We start from the raw sequence: 17,044 nt of genomic DNA, 5'->3' as shown, positions 1-17,044 counted from the left end.
GCATGTTTCTAATAAGCTCCACGAGCAGAAACGTGCTCAAACTAGGATCAATATTGGAGATGCTTTTGAAAAATGGAGAGAGGTTAGAACACAGAAAGGTTTACAGACCCATGCAGAGCTGGATAAACACTGAAGCTTCAGTGTCCACCACATGGCTTGGGACAACTACTGCTGTCTTGTGAAATTATATTTAATACAAAATTGTGTTTAAGATAAAATAGAGTAACATTTACTTTGTTTCCACATAAAGTATTTATTGTCCAATCAGAAGCACATAGATCCCCCCTTTTTGCCACCATGTGTCTTACAAAAAGAGACTTCTGTATGAATTTATGTCTAAAATGTTAATTTAACCTTTGAACTGTGACCTAATGATGCCACTAAGACAAGAAATCTGAGGTTTCTGTCTGCACTGTGATTGAGAATATATCACAGACTTTAATCAATAAATCAAAACACCTGGAAAAACAACACCAGCTGTAGTGGTTGCTTATGCAACAGAACCCTAAACCTCAGAAGAGTGTTGTGTTGTGTTCAAATGATCTCGTATATTTCAGTTTCTCAACCACTGAGTAGCACCAGGCTCAGTTATAGGAGTACTCAGCGCTGCCATTCATGTCTGCTGTAACGATCGTAAGTGCAATTCAAATCTGTAATTGTGCACAATTTCTTTAAATAAATGTAATGAAAGGGTGTAACCAGAAACATTAAGGTTTTCATGATGTGTGTCTGACCTCCGCTACGAGCAGTCACAAAGGTATAATTTCATAGAATCATTTTTTACTTATAACTCATTTTTATGGCAAATACAGTTGACAGGCATTGTTCAGAGCAATTTCCCTGCCCAATCTAAAAGCCATCTCTTGCTGAACACAGCAGAAAACCTCCAAGGGAATAAAAAAGAGAGAATGTTTAGAAGCAACGGAAATTGTTGTGCTGACTGTTTGCTTTTCACACGAAGCGACACACCAGAGGGTTCAGCTGCAGCTTCTGTCAAAAGATGCTTTTGAGATATATCTGAAATGAAACGTGACTCTGTACTTCATCCTGTGAACTTTCTGCAGTCTTTATGGAGCAAGTCTTTTACATTTGGCATCATGTGACACAATTTTGTCTTGTGTCGGTTTGATCAATCATTCATTAACAGTTCTTTAATCAGACTCTTTTATCCAAAGCAAAAAGTTGTTTTTTCAGACAGCTCCAAAAGCTGATAGCATCCAGGCCGAAGATGCTAATGTTAGTCAGGAGGCTAGCACTATCACAAATACATATAATTTAATGACATCCACAGAGCTCTGGTCACTGTCTCTTTAAGGGGCCCAGCCTGTAAGTAGAACCTTTGCTCCCTGGTGCTGCTATGACTTTAGCATCTCCTTTTGGGTTTCATGAGAGAGTGGTAATGTGAGTGTTGCTAACAGAGCTTGAAAAGAGATGGAACAAAGGCAGCCGTGAAGATGTCAACGAAGGAAATTAAAAGGATCACAAATGTGCCAATAGCGCTGAATTATTTTTCACATATGAGACCTTTTTCACATTAACGTCATGGCATTAGGCTTCATACTTTCTGAGTGTTATGATGATTGACACACAAATGGACAAACAAGGAAATCACTGTACAAATTAAAATAAAGGAATAGTTTGAGGTGAAAAATGACATCATTACCTTTTGAAAATGATCCACGTTGTAAATTCATCTGTTTTGTCCTCGCAGATTGTTACTTTTGTCTTTTGAGTTTCTTGTGCCAGTCGCATGTTTCATCATCAGTAGTCACCAATTTTTTAATTGAAAGGACAAAAAGGACTCGGTGCCCTTAATGCATGCCCGTTCACTCTGTAACTTCATGGCAGAGGCCTGAACAAGGAGAGTCCAAAGAAAAGGAGACAAAGATGGAGTTTCCCAGCAGCAGGCTGAACAAATTAAATCACGACCAGGCTTTTAAGTCGTTTGTGAGACAATCAATAACACGCTGGAACTGTAGCAGTTAAAAGTTGTAAAACAAAAAACTAGTTCTTACATAATTCTCCTTCAAAATAAATCAGTTTAAACGGCTAACATGAAGTTCATAACTTTAATTAAACAGAGTCTATTTTGGAAATACTCTGAGGGAATGAATGAGACAACATGTTCATACCTTGTTTGTTCTTCCACAGTTATTCTCATAAATAAAAGATGCAACTGATACAAGTGATATATTTTTTGGCACGTTGTAGTTTCCATTTGCATAAAAGTCCAACAAATCTCATTAAAATGAAAGATCTTTACAGAGGCAAATGGGGAATATCATCATCTGCAGTGTGTGTTTGTCACAGCATATGATGCTTCTGATTAGACTTTATGCTCCGGTGGCTTCACTGTTCTGTTGTGTTTTCATATTGCAATGGATGCATTGCCATTTAAAAAAAGGCCTCTTCTCAGACATTAATGCTGCAATAGCGGCTGAATGATCTTATTCTGCATCCAATCCACCGTATTAATATTAAATGAAACATCGCATTATTCTGCAATCCGTGCTTCAGTTGGTTGCATATCAAATATGTGAAATTAATCATAGATATGATCTCTGAGATCAAAGCATCTTCTTCAACTTAACAAGAAAACAAGAAATGATTCTTTATCTGAGAAATTATTAAAAGTGCGCCTTAAAAGCGCCTACCTTCTCTGGTCCAAACAAATCCAGAGCATTCAGGAGCAGAATCTAAAGTTAGAAGGAGGACATACTGGCTGCTGCATTGTTGTCAGAGAAGCCAGCACTTCAACATAGCATGTTTCCTTAATGATCAGATAGTAAGATACCTTTATCATCTCACTCACTACACATCTTACTGATTTCTCTTTGAAACTAGTATTAGTATTTTTGACAATGCCTTCTCTTTCTTACTGGGATATCTTACATAGAAAATAACATAAACCAGGTGAACATAAACTATTTAACACATCAAGGGTTCTGCCTGCAGTTAAGAAGACGACCTGCTGTGTCTTTAACTACACAACCTGTTTTAATGCTGATGTTCTCAGACGTTGGGGAAATGGAATAATGATTTGTAGCAGCAAGCTGTGAGTAACTCAGACTGATTCTAAAATGCCTGATGAGTTCTGTGCAGGACATCAATTTTCATTCTAATGAAGACTTTTTTTGTGTAACCCGCTTTACCTCCAGCTGTATCAGAGTGAGTCACAGAGTTTGACACCAAATAGGATAACTGTGCAGTCACCTGTTTTACCTTGCTGAGCCATCAATAGAAAAATGTGATACTCTTCTTTTAATGGGTGGATACCAACACCTCAACATCCAGATAATGAGTCACATCCACAGAATACAAAGTTAAACACGGCTTTGTTAATTTGTTTTTTTTAAAGCTCTAGACTGCACTGCTGGCTGGGAGATCCATCAGATATCGGTTGAATGATTATGAAACAATCTGGCCAAAGGAACTGAAAGTGTTCATGACAACAGCCATACTGTGTTCTTCCAGAAATTCACAGAGAATTTTTAAGTGACCACCGGCGTGCCAGGGCCTTGCATCATGAGGATATATCAGAGGAGAGCTGATTCTCTGTGAGGAACAAGACACGCTTTGGATTGAATGTAGTCATTGCCGTTTTAACTTTCAGTGTTAGCTTTTCCAAGATGAAAGGCAGAACAAAAGTGTGAATGCAAATCTTTCTTCTGTATGATTAAACATTCAAATATCTTCTCTGTAGCAGTGCCCACTTTCAATTCAACACCAATGCAGTTTGGCTTTTTCAGCGCTCAGTGACCTGGACTGTGTCAGCTGTCAATGTCACATCTCCCTCACTGACCAGTCAAAATCAGGAAGTGGCGGGACATTTGAGATCAGATTTGTCGACATCAATGGCCGAGCGGAAACTTATCTAACTCGTCTTTTCGAGGGAACAGTTTCCAGGTCTAGAGCCGTTGCTAATGCCAAGACACGATGCCTTTTGAGGGCAAACTAATTGGAATGGCGACATCGGGGTAGACCCAGAGTTAGCTGGAGGGATTATATATCCCATCTGACCTGGGAACGCCTCAGAATCCCCCAGGAGGAGGAGCTGGAAAACGTTGGTGGGGAGAGGGAAGTCTGGGCTGACTTTCTTTGCCTTCTGCGACTGCGACCCAACCTCCGATAAGTGGCAGAAAATGGATGGATGTGGAAGAAAATGGATGGATGGATGGATCAGGCAAACTGACCTTTAAAAAACAGACCTGTCGTTATCGAGAGAAGTAGAGATGGACTTTTGTAACCTAGCAATAATGAGCACTAAAGGATTCCAAAAAGAACGACAAAAATATCCAAGGTTTACTCTTGCATGCCTCTAACACTAACATGTGTCCCTAGTCCGTCTACAAACCCCCCAATGATGAGAAAAGTCCATCCTCTCCGTCTTTTCCCTGCTCCACTTTTCAGAAAATGTGTGCTAAAACAGGCCGTTTGGAGATTTTCCCTTCATGACATCACAAAGGGCAGTAGCCCCTCCCCCAGGTGGGTGACACTCCCACAGCTAGGTGTTTGTTCTGCCCTCTGAGTCTGCCTTCTCACCGTAAACAATAGGACATGGAGTTAGAAAGCACAGAGTACACCCAAGCCCTTCCAGAGAGGGGGCGTGGTCAGACACAGCTCATTTACATATTTAAAGGTACAGACACAGAAACAGCCTGTTCTGAGCAGGGCTGAAATAGAGGGGTTTATAGGCATCATCAAATACAGGATCAGAGTGGATTTAGAACAAGAAACTTCACACACATGTTTTGAGGAGCTCTGAGACTTATTTACACTGAAGAAGAGGAGGAGAATATGTGACCTTTAAAGTATCAGTGTGATGTAACAGAGTCAAAGGTCTTTAATCTCATAGTGAGGAAAAAGATTGACACTTTTTTTACTGTTACCCAGTATCCACACTGGATGGAATCATTTTCCTTTTGCAGTGTGTAGATCTCTCCAACAATGTCTGTCTGTGCTGTGGCATTTAAAATCCTTGAGTGACTCCTGTGTTCCCTTTTGTGTTATGTAGCCTTTCTACTGTGGCCTACATTCTGATGGTTGAGATTTCAAACCCTCCCTAAGTATGCTGCAAAAGTCCCCACTGGGAGTTGGGACTCTGTTTACAAGACTGCTCCAGATTATTGAACAACTATCACCTCAATCAGGATTTTCATCCCATTGAAGCGAGATGTGAAGTGCAAGATGCCGGAGAATTGGTGAAGCCAACCATGGCCGTGTATAATTTTAAGGTGAAATTCTGCTGTTTCAAAATGGATGGAGGTTCTGGCATTGGTCCGACCTCGGGGCAGTTGGGTTTGGAGTTCAGAACATGAAGTAGAGCAGCAGTAAGACGACACAGCTCTCAGCTGCGTGATTGAAAATTAATGAAAGATCAAGTTTTTCTTTTGGGGCGTTACGGTCTCAGAAAAGTTGGTTCTGCGGTTAAACTGGAAGTGTGTTCTTTGGAATATTAAGATTTTATTGTCTCACTAATCAGTCCTTTACTTGCCAAAGCTTGTTCTCTTGTTTTTTTCATGATTCTTGTACTTTTTCCACTGACCTTCTCTTTGAAATGACTCTTAACTTTACCTCCATCCAACACAAAAGTTTGTACTTTAAAGGTCTTGATAAAAATAAACTGAGTTTAGTGTAGCTGCAGCCTCTCTCTCCTGCCTCTCCACCGTCTGCATGGCAGAGCGTTGCGGTGGCGCCCTGTGACATGTTACACTGATGCTCACTCATACACACAGGAAAGCCATCACTCACGGCACACCTGTTCACTTTTACTGCTACTTAAAGTGCGTCTTGTACACAGGCTTTTACGTTAAATGTACTGAAATAATGCATGTAAAACAAAAACTCTATTTATTATTTTGGTCAGTAAAAAGATATGCATGGCAGGTGAATTTTTACCCGCACGTTGGCCAGTGAGTCAATTAGTTTATTTCAGGCCCTGCCTCCATCATTTAGTTCGTTGTCATCCACTGAGAACGTGTCAAACAAAGTTGAAAAGAAGTCTCCGCCTGCGAGGCTCCACGGTTGTCATGACGCTGTATTGCATTGTCTCAGCGCCAAATGTTCGGCATGACTGAACGCAACACTAACTCCAAGCGAGGCCCGTCATCCTCCTCTGGTTTCAAAGCTTTCCTGTTTTTCTTTTTCTGTTCATGGTGAGGTGCAGACTTTCCCTCACCGAGCCCAGCAGCATCTTAGGCCCATCAATAATGTAGCGCCTGTTGCCTTCAGGGAAACTCCCGGTAATTATGATGACGAATGCAATCAGCAGACAGGACATATAAACGTATAAATCTATATTTTCATAGAAGTTTAAATCACTTTTTTATCAGGAGCTGGAGTGTGGAGATTAATGACACGCTGTGACAGAATCGACTCGGCTCAAAAAGAGCACTATCACAAAAAGCACTCTGATAGTGAACGGATGCCTTTGAAGGGATTACAAAAGCACTTTGTTTATGGTGGGAAAATACCCCTGTGATGTGCAAATGTTCCCCCTATTCTCCCCGCCTTCACCGAGTCCTTCATTATGAATAAGCATGAATGTTTTAAGGCTGATAACTGGTTCAACATGCAGCCAAACAAGAACATTGTTTTTGTCTCTCATTGCAATTTCATAAGAGGACTAGAGGATGAGTCTTTCATGGACTTTATGGATTATATTGAAACAGTAAATAACATTTAGAGCGCCTTTTAGGACTTTCCTTTCGGGGTATTACTGCAGTACGCACAATATGGGAAGCTTCCCTGTGTTTATGACGATAATAAAAGAGTGGAGTTGAAAATGGAGTCTGTGGTTTAGAGGAGTGCATCCTGTCACAGCTCTGTGTAGTCCTCGAGAGAAAGGAGGAGGAAGATAGTGCAGCGTGAAAAAGTCCCGACAATATAACAAGGTGCACTCGAAAGGAGAGTCAAAATCCGAGCATGGAAAGAGAAAGATTTGATGTATCTTCACAGTACTTGTATTGAACAAGGCGCTGGAATAGTGACTACTAACAGGGATTCAAATACTGCAGGTGTCTGCTCAGATCTGGATTCTGGATCAGAATGTAGAACCTGAATACTTTTATTGATGTTTCAAATTAATGAAATCTTTGTTTTTTAAAGGAGCAATATGTAACTCTGACACTTAGTGTTTAAAATGGGTACTGCAGTCCAAATTCTAAACATTGCAGAGAGCTGTCTCCCCCCCCCCTCCTCTCTAGAGTGGATGCTCACTCAGGTCACCATGTGGTGGACTCTGAAGCTTCAGTGTTTATCCAGCTCTGCATGGGTCTGTAAACCTTTCTGTGTTCTAACCTCTCTCCATTTTTCAAAAGCATCTCCAATATTGATCCTAGTTTGAGCACGTTTCTGCTCGTGGAGCTTATTAGAAACATGCAGAGGCTTTTTAGGTCGGGTACAATCACTTCTATCTGAACCACTTCTCTTGACCGCTTCCATCGCTGCAACACCTGTTGACCTGATAACTGCTCTCATATCTGACAAACTGAGGGGCGTCCAAAACGGCCGTGTGGGGGGGTCTTAAAAGCTCCTACCTTCTCTGGTCCAAACAAATCCAGAGCATTCAGGAGCAGAATCTAAAGTTAGAAGGAGGACATACTGGCTGCTGCATTGTTGTCAGAGAAGCCAGCACTTCAACATAACATGTTTCCTTAATGATCAGATAGTAAGATACCTTTATCATTTCACTCATTACACATCTCACTGATTGATCCTTTAACATTTAAAATCACCAACTGCAGGATTTTGGTATCTGATGTTGAGAACAGAGAAAAACTAAGCTGTAGTTTGGCTCAAAGCCCCTGAAGCTCTGTCAAAAAAAATGAAACAACCACATTTTATGTGAAATTGCTTTTTCAGTGTTTCACAGATTTTTTAATTACCTGGTATGATTGTTTTGGAGGATGGGGGTGGTGTGGTGTGAGGCTCCTTTGAATTTAATTTGGCTTCTAGAAGAAACATCATGAACGCTGAGTGTTGAGGGATCCTAAAGGAATGCTTCGCTAAAGAGCTTTAAATACAAGACTCCTTTCTTTTGAGTAAAGTCTAAAAAGGGTGTGACAAGGAGCGCAGATGACCTGGTGGATATCAATCAATCAATATTTGTACAGCGCCAAGTGTTATCATGAGGCGCTTTACAAAAGAGCATATGGGATAATAAGCAGGAAGGATTTCTCCATTGTATTCCTCTCGTTCCTGTTGTCCACACTTCCTTGCAGCTGAGGTGGAGGTCGGGCAGGCCATGCATGAACGAGGAGGGCGGTGGTTGTGGGGATGACACAGTCCAATATGTTGCACACCCCATGTGTGGAGGCTGTGGTGCTCGTCAGACTGGCTGTGGGTTCGACCTCTGCCCTTGTCATGCAAGTCATCCACTACTATACTCTTCTCTTGGTATTTTCTGTGTCTCCTCAGCTCTCCTCTCTAACGAAGGATAGCCCAGAAAGGTGTGACAAAAACTTTTTTTTTCTTATGACAGGATCCATGTACAATATTCTCATAAGTTTACATGAATGTTCCTGTAATGCTTTAACTTATATTCTTCTCCAGACTCCTCTTTTAGGGCCAGCAGGGTCTTCTGGACTGGAGGAAAATTATAATAAATAAACCCATCTTCTACTAAATCCAATTGAAAAGAAACAAACTCTCTCATCTTTCGGTCAGATTGTACAAACACGCATCCCTCCCGTTCTGCAGCAGCCCGACAAAGAGGCGTCGCCTCCCTTCTGTGGGGGTTTTGTTTTTGTTTGCTGGGATGCACTACATCCAAGGTACAGCTGATATTCTTCAGTCACGACATACAGCATCGTATAGCATTCGATGAGTAAGACAAGTAAGAAAAAATAAAAAGGGATGCGTACAAAAATAAATAGCAGGTGCATGTGGGAAGGATGGGATAATGTCCTCTGACGTGCAGCGCAAGGTGTGATTTGAGCTGAGTTATGGCGGCGCATGTGGATGCCAGGAGTGGAAAAATGCCAGTGAAGCAGAACACTGAGTCCATCATAAATCACATCTTTGTGTACAGTGAATATATTTGTGTACATAATATACACAGCAGATTATTTTCATCCGACCAATCATTTGTTTCAACTCTTTTTGTTGTTGTCTAAAGGTCACGTTTGAAATATTGAGAAAAAGGAGAAAAGCCAAAAAGCCAAAAAGCATTTCTAAGTTAGTAGCAGAGATACTGTCTGTTGCTCTGGGAGAAATAAACAACCCTGTAGTAATTCTTCATCCACTGCAAGCCGGTGACCCCGACAGATAAGTCATCACCTGCGGTAACTTCCAACACGACGGGAGACTATAAGGGGGGTGAAAGCATGGAGAGGTCAAGTCGGCTAGCGCCCCCCTCGAGTGCTAGTTGCCACGAGTCCTGACTGCTGTGGCTCAAATGAAGGGTCTCGTGGGTTGAGGGGCAAACGAGGAAAAGAGGTGAACATCTCGAAATGAGCAGAGACCGATGTTAACGACATGGAGGAGTCGTTTACAGCGAGTGCGTGGGGGTTTGTGTGCCGATGGCTGCACAGCATATTTAGCCAAGTGTGAGCCCGGTGGCAATTTGGCAGTTCTCAGCAGGTTGTCCTCAGGGAAGAGCTAATATGGACAGTGGGTTGCTTTGTGTAGGTGTTTGTTTGTCCCTGTGTGTGCGCGTGTGTGTGTTCCTGTGTGAGCTTGGCAGCGTTTCATTTCATGGCAAGGAATCTGCTGACCTTGGCAAACTCGAGATTTCATCCCAGTGATGTCTCATCCCTCTCGTTTCTTTTTCTTTCTCTTGTGCCCTCAACCTGGCTCCACCCAAACCCCCCTCCGAGACGGTTTTATCCTCCTCTCTTTGTGAAGAAGAGCCAAAACGACCCTAAAAATATCTTGTTATTTCTTCTGAATAATTTGCAGAAAGGCTGTGTATATGTATTTACACAGGATTCTGCCTTTAGTCGTCCCAATCATTAGGACGGCTTCCTGTGCCTGTTTGTGACTTTGCATGTCATCCTGATTTCTGCTGGCTCATACCTTTCGGAGCAAAGCAAGCCAGTGATCTCATTATTTCAAAAACACTGCTGTCAGAGAGGCAGCGACTCGGTGACTGGCAGATTGAGGTTTTTCCTCCACTTGTTATTTTCCTCTTCACTTCAAACACAAATCTCTTGAAAAACAACAGATGTGCGATTGAAGAGTTTTACTATGAAAATGGGCACAAAAAACAAAAACTGCATCATTGTTAGCTTGATGAAGCGTTTTCTGAACAAAAGAGAAACGGGCTCACAATGAGCGGAAAGTCTTGTAACGTTGAAGATGATGACAGACGGGAAGTTTTGAACACTGCAGCGGTGACGCATGTGTCTCAGTATTCAAGGTGCTTCAGGTTGACAGCAGTAGAAGTCATCCAGCACTGCTGCAAGTGTTCCTGTGGGAAACAACTGACAAGAAACGCCAACAAGTGATTTTTGTTGTTTGTAAAAAAACACCTGGCATGTGCTCATGTGTGCACCGACTGAATAAAATATCCTTGAGAGCTTCCTCTTTCAAAAGTTGGATTGATGGTTTAACTTCATTCAAAATGTTGATCCTAAATCATAACCATGGATTCATTACCTTCCAAATGTAGATATTTCACTAATCTCCATGTTGATTCTAGGGCCCGATCGATATGAAATTTGTTGGGCCGATACCGAGATTGTGGAGGAAAAAAAATCCAAACCATTATATCCAGGGCCGGCGGCGCCCCTCCAGCATGTGGCGCTCTAGGCGACTGCCTAAATGGCCTATGCCAACAGCCAGCCCTGGATCTATGTTCAAGCTGTAGAGATAGATATACACATTTATTGTGTTGATCCCTCAGTTATCAAACACTTGTGGAAAAGATTTATAATGAAGACAAGATGGTCACTCAACTGGAAAGTAACTGAGCATGTACGTGCTGTGATGATGCTTGTTGTAATCCATATAGCGCCCTCCGCTTGTGACAGAGAACTGCTAGTGTAATACAATGAAACTCAATGGAAATGATATCTGACTAGTGAATATATCTAGTAGTGTCTGCGATAAAATTAGCAAATACTGATCATAACTGGAGATACTAATATTTTTTAAAAAGGAGGCGTGTCACTCACTTAGATTGTAACACAGGGAAGGTTTGCGAGCATAACCGGGGGATAAAAATCAAACTACAAATGAATTGAAGTTATTTGTTCTTTTAGAAAGAGGCGTTTTCCTTCTAATTAGAGTAATGACGTGGAAAAATAGCCGATCAGTGGTGGTCTTGACGGGTCTTGATTTTTAAATCCAGAGTCCGCCCAGTCTGAGACCGAGACAAGACCGAGTAAAAATGCTGGAAATCAGTCTTGGTCTCGAGACCAAGACTGATTTCCAGTACTTCCAGAACCCCTGTTTGACAGAGTCAGAAATCAGGGAGAGAGAGAGAAATGCAGGAAAGGATCATCAGGTTGGATTTGAACCCGGGCCGCCTGTCTCTGTACATGAGGCTCGTGCACTAACCGCGTGGCTCTTGGCGCCATGGCAGTAGTTATCTCATTCAACTACAATATGAAATGTTTTTGACAATAGAGAAATCTAAATCGTCTCCTGGATGAACACGTGGAGAGCCGAGATGGAAGGCACATTATCCTGTTCAGATGTTTGATCACATTTTAAAAACCCTTAAAGAGTCCCACAGGATATCATCTCCTAATAAACCAATAAACAAACCCAAATCATGTTCTACATATTCTGTCTCAGCGTGCAGTAATATTGTTCTCAGTCCCCTTGGAAGTATGAATCGGAGTTATGTAACATCCAGGGTTTGCATCTGTGTTCATCTCATTGCTGCTCTTATCCAGTGTGACACAGAGTACAATAAGTGGATGACATAATCCTCCTGAACGCTGACATCTCAGATGTTTCCGATGTGTCTGCCTTGTAGAATAACAGAAGTCATTACTGCGTGTCCCTAACAGAAGTCTTCTCTTTTTCTGTGTTTTCAGACTGAATCTGTGTAGGCACCTCTTCCGCTCTCCTGGCAGGAAGCAGACATGTTCTTTGCCTCTCTTCCAGTATGGTGAGTTCATCTTTTGTGCCTGTATTAGTATGAAGAGCTGGGTTCCTCAGGGAGGCAGGAAGGAGGGGGGGGGGTGGGGTGGGGTGGGGTGGTAAACAGCAGGGGCTTCATGCATCACTTGTGATAGATTTAGATATGGATGTGTTTGCTTTGAATATTCTGAGAGGTATAAACACACACAGGTTAAATAGAGCACGACTCTACCTGCTCGCTGTTCTAAAAATAAGAACGTCGTTCATTTAGGGGAACGGATGTGAGAAGCGAGATATGGTACACAATGAGAATCTGACAACGTGCGCCTTCCTCTTCCTGTTCGTCCTGTTTATTTATTTTCTTTTACATATTTCGACAGGAAGAGAGCAAGGCGATTTGGACTGTGACATGATTGAAAGAGCTGCTGGCATCCGTGCACTGTGTCAGATTCTCTCTTAAGATGCTAGTTTTTGTACAAACTCACCCGCAGGTGCACTGATAGCGGGTGAATCCGTGGGTGGCGTCTCTTCTAACTAGGCCAGCAGAACGCTCTGTTCACTTCACATACAGCTTTGTGAAATCTGCCGACTGTCAGAGCAGATGAGACAAATAACCCTGCTCTTTATTTTTCTCAACTACGGCTCTAACTAACGATTATTTATCGATCAATCGGTTATTTTTTATGGCTGTCAGCATTAACTAGTTAATCCTGATTAATCTTAATATTTTGTCCCCTCAGGCTCTCCGTAGATAGTGGTCCTCAGTGTCTCCCTGTAGTCTCAGTGATGTAAAAGAAGAACACTGCTGCATCTTTGAATGTCTCATTTCACTTTAACAAACTCTCAGACAGCTCAGCTGACAAGTCCGAAGTAATATCCACCTTATGACATCACACATTGACCTTATGACATCACACATTGACCTTATGACATCACACATTGACCTTTGTTACCGTTCCTTTGAGCTGATTGACCTCAGTTTGGGATCCCTAACCACTTCCTGTTTCTACGCTTAACTTCATGTCCCTGTAACCTTCCATCTAACAGAAGCTCCTTACTTTTTTTCAAAATAAAAGCACACAGCAAGTAAAGTACTCTCAGCTTAAGAAAGAACAAAAATTTAAAAAATAAAAGCCTGACAAGTTTAATTCTTAATGCGAAATAATAGAATTTCAAACATGCGACTAACCGCTATTAACCCGTTATCTTGAACATGCTAATTCACATTTTAAATGTACAATATGTAGAATTATGATATTAAATTGATAAGAAATGGACTAAACCTATGTTATATATATTTTGTTTTTGAGTTCTTTCATTACCTCAAATATCTCCAACAGTTATTCAAAGACAGAAAAATCCTTCAATTTAGAGTTATAATGGGACGTGTCTTGCTGTGGCGGCCGCCATGACACACACAACATGTTTATTGTTGCCGTGGAAACACTGTATGTAATGTCAAAGTCTGCTGCATAAGGAAGCGTAAGCTGCTGCTGAAAGCTGCCGTACTGTTGCTGTAATGAGATGAGATGAGATTCAACTTTATTGTCATTACACATATACAAGTATAGAGTAACGAAATGAGGTTTGGCATCTCACCAGAAGTGCAAATAAGCAGAAAGTGCAAGAGTCTGTGCTATGTACAGTAATTACAAAATTTACAGATGTAGACAAAAAAAGTGAATTATTAGGTATATATGGCTGGATTAATGGGATGCTATAAATATAAATAAATGCTACAAATAAGTAATGCTACAAAATAAGTGTGTTATTAGGATTATAATATACAGATTAAGGTGCAGTGAGCAATAAAAAGGTCATGTAAATTATACTCTGATACATTAGCTCGTCTGTAAACATATTCTCATCCTCAGGTCGGTTTCACCCGGTCGTCATGACTACGGTCAACTCGGAGTTCGTTTTCATCGGTGGTAGGGGTGGAGTTGCAGAGAGAATCACTCCCATGATTCCCACTGTTTTGCACACAGTGATGCAAGAACTCCGGATCTGTTGTTCATGCCTGGCCTCAAAATGGAGGCACAAGCGCTCGCAGCCCTCGGCCTAAACACGACTTTACAAGGGTTGGTCGGAGGCGATAGCAGCCCAGGGGCGTGAATCCAGAATCATTAAAGCCGTTCTGTTGCACCAATCCCTGTCATTGTGCTTAAGGTGATAAGAGCAGCTCGCGGTTCCATGCCAACTACTGTGCCCATTCAGCAGGCCCAAATCATACTGGCAGTGTTATAGGGGGGACATGGCACAGTGCAGCAGAGAGCAGCGGAGCATGATGCAGCCAATTATTGCAGAATCTCTCATTAATTATCTTTTTTTTTTTTAATCCCTTTTTTAAAAAATGTAATAAGTTGTAACTACACTGATACTCTGATTTTTTTTATTAAAGGCATGAGCAGGTTGTTTTATTTTAATTGCAAATACAACCAATCAAAGATAGGGTGGAAATGTTGCCCCGAGGTTTATGGGGGATCTAGTAAAAACCTGATAGCTCTGGGGAGGGTGACGAAATGGAAGCAGACGTTGCTGTTACTAGCCTGCAGTTGCTGCTGTTGTGATGGCAGTAAAAAAAAGAAAAAAGATGTATGCCAACTGTAGATTTCCAGGCAGCTTGTGAGCCTTTGAAGACTTGTGAAACGCTGACTGTGGAGCGCAGAATGAATGTAATGAATCTTTCACCTTCAGAAGAAAAATCATATTTGAAACCTCGTGTGGGCTGTTACTGCGATCTTAGACATGGACAGGGATGATGAGTGAGCAGCAAGAGGAGGGAATGAAAATAATGGATTTGATCATGTTCAAGGAGGGAGGTGTCAACAATGTAGCTGCAAAGTTCTTGAACTAATTAAAGGAAGAATGTGCGACATGTTCCACATAAATAAATCATAAAGTCTGTCCTGTGTAAATGTGTCTCTGAGTCCTGACTGTCTACAATGAGGGAGAAGCTCGAGTCCCGCTGGCTGTGTTGTTGTCAGAGCCGTGTTTACATGGACGGGACGGCCGGCTCCTCCCCTTGTGTATAAAAGCTGTTTTAGTCAAGAACTAGAGAGAAGAAGAAGAACATACTCACTGATTATTTGGATGTTAGTAAGAGTTTTTAGATCACGCTCATTCTGTGTCAGTTTACATGAAATGTGAAGCTACGAGCTAACTAAAGAGCGCTAACATTAGCATGCTAACACAACAATGTGAAGCTACGAGGTGACTAAAGAGCGCTAACATTAGCATGCTGACACAACAATGTGAAGCTACGAGCTAACTAAAGAGCGCTAACATTAGCATGCTAACACAACAAGTGAAGCTACGAGCTAACTAAAGAGCGCTAACATTAGCATGCTAGCACAACAATGCAGGACACAGGTGACTGCAGCTCGAGGAAAGGTAACTCCTTCGTGCAAACACGAGTGGAGAGGGGTTGGAGGTGTGCGGAGGCTTCAGTATTGAGGAGGCGTGGCCAAACAGCAGTTTGTTTTGGTTTCATGCTAGTGCCCAGGGGCAACACCTACTGGATCAAAAAGTCACACATTCTTCCGTTAACATCTGCAATAAGATATTCTTCAATGTTGATTTCTTATATTTAATGCAGTTATATAAATAATATATGAAAAAGTGACTCACATAAATGTAACTGAGAAAGTTTACAAGTCATCCTGCATCCTGTGACAGCATCCAGGGACAATAACGCCAGGTCAGGGTCACGTATCATAAGTTAGAGACTCCTATCAATCTGTATGAAAGCTCAAAGAGTCAAACTGTCATTAGCTTTGTAAAGAGGAACTTGAGAGTTTTAGAATGCCTAGGTGAATCTCACCAGACTGATCGTTCTCGGATATAGTTTTTCTGATGCTGGTGTTTCTGTTGTTGGCATGGCTTCATGATGAGCTTCAGCAGGATCCTAAAAAAGTTCCACCATAATTAATTCTGTAGCTAAGTATGCTCATAACATCTACGGCCACCCTCGTTCATCTGCAAACTGCTGCAGCTGACACAGTGCTGAGAAAATGTCACCTCAGGTTTCTGGGTGTTAATTAGAAAGTTTACATGAGGGACCAAAGTTAAAATCTTTAAACTATAACTTTTTCTGATGCATTGCTCGCTGCTCATCCTGCAGACAAGTCAAGAACCTACAGGTCAACTTTTAAAAGACATCTTATCGAACATAAGTGTCATTTCCTGGTAGTTTTTATTGCTATAGCTTCAATAATTCTTGACTTAAAAGCTGAGGACGAGAAGCTCTGGAGTTAAGAGGTACTTTTCTCAAAATCCACTCTGATCCCGTATTTGATCATGCCTATAAACCCCTCTATTTCAGTGCTTTCTCGCTCCATGTCCTATTGTTTACGGTGAGAAGGCAGACTCAGAGGGCAGAACAAACACCTAGCTGTGGGAGTGTCACCCACCTGGGGGAGGGGCTACTGCCCTTTGTGATGTCATGAAGGGAAAATCTCCAAACGGCCTTTTTGACCACACATTTTCTGAAAAGTGGAGCAGGCAGAAGACGGAGAGGATGGACTTTTCTCATCATTGGGGGGTTTGTAGACGGACTAGAGACACATATTTGTGTGGTAAAGTGTATTTTGCATAATATGTGACCTTTAATGTAACAAACTGTATTTCAACGAGCATTTAAAAAGGGACGTCTTAGACATGAACAATGACTTAAATTAGGATCTCACTTGGAGCTCATCTTTCTGCTTATAGCTTTGACTCTTGGGTTCACATGTTTAGCATCGAGCTTCTTTACTAGATAATTGCTTTGCAGACTTGACAATTATCAGATTTCAGATATATCTTTTTCTGTACAATGACATGCTGAACTCAAAGATGACATGTCCCTTCAGGCCATCACACTTCTTTTCCTCCTCCCTTTATTACCCGTGCTCCAACCTTTCTGCTTCTTTCATCCAGACATAAACACACCCTCCATTTCCTCCCAGTCCTGCTACTCCCTGCACATACCTGCTTACCTGCAGCCTCCAACAAAAATAAAAGCAAATGT

The 17,044-nt window shown here is 41.7% G+C and overlaps 1 protein-coding gene across 5 annotated transcripts in view; it reads left to right on the top strand.

Annotated features, from left to right (window-relative positions):
* lingo2 (leucine rich repeat and Ig domain containing 2) overlaps window positions 1-17,044 on the top strand; it is a 247,861-nt gene that overhangs the window by 31,701 nt on the left and 199,116 nt on the right. For all 5 annotated transcript variants that reach the window (XR_010666863.1, XM_065958803.1, XM_065958801.1 and 2 more), the window contains exon 2: window positions 11,988-12,061. The gene's annotated coding sequence lies outside the window, so the exon portion shown is untranslated. The remainder of the gene's footprint in view (window positions 1-11,987; window positions 12,062-17,044) is intronic.

This window comes from Labrus bergylta, chromosome 9 (genome assembly GCF_963930695.1).
Source record: "Labrus bergylta chromosome 9, fLabBer1.1, whole genome shotgun sequence".
Classification (NCBI taxonomy): Eukaryota; Metazoa; Chordata; class Actinopteri; order Labriformes; family Labridae; genus Labrus; species Labrus bergylta.
This window is presented reverse-complemented; position numbering and strand designations above follow the sequence as displayed.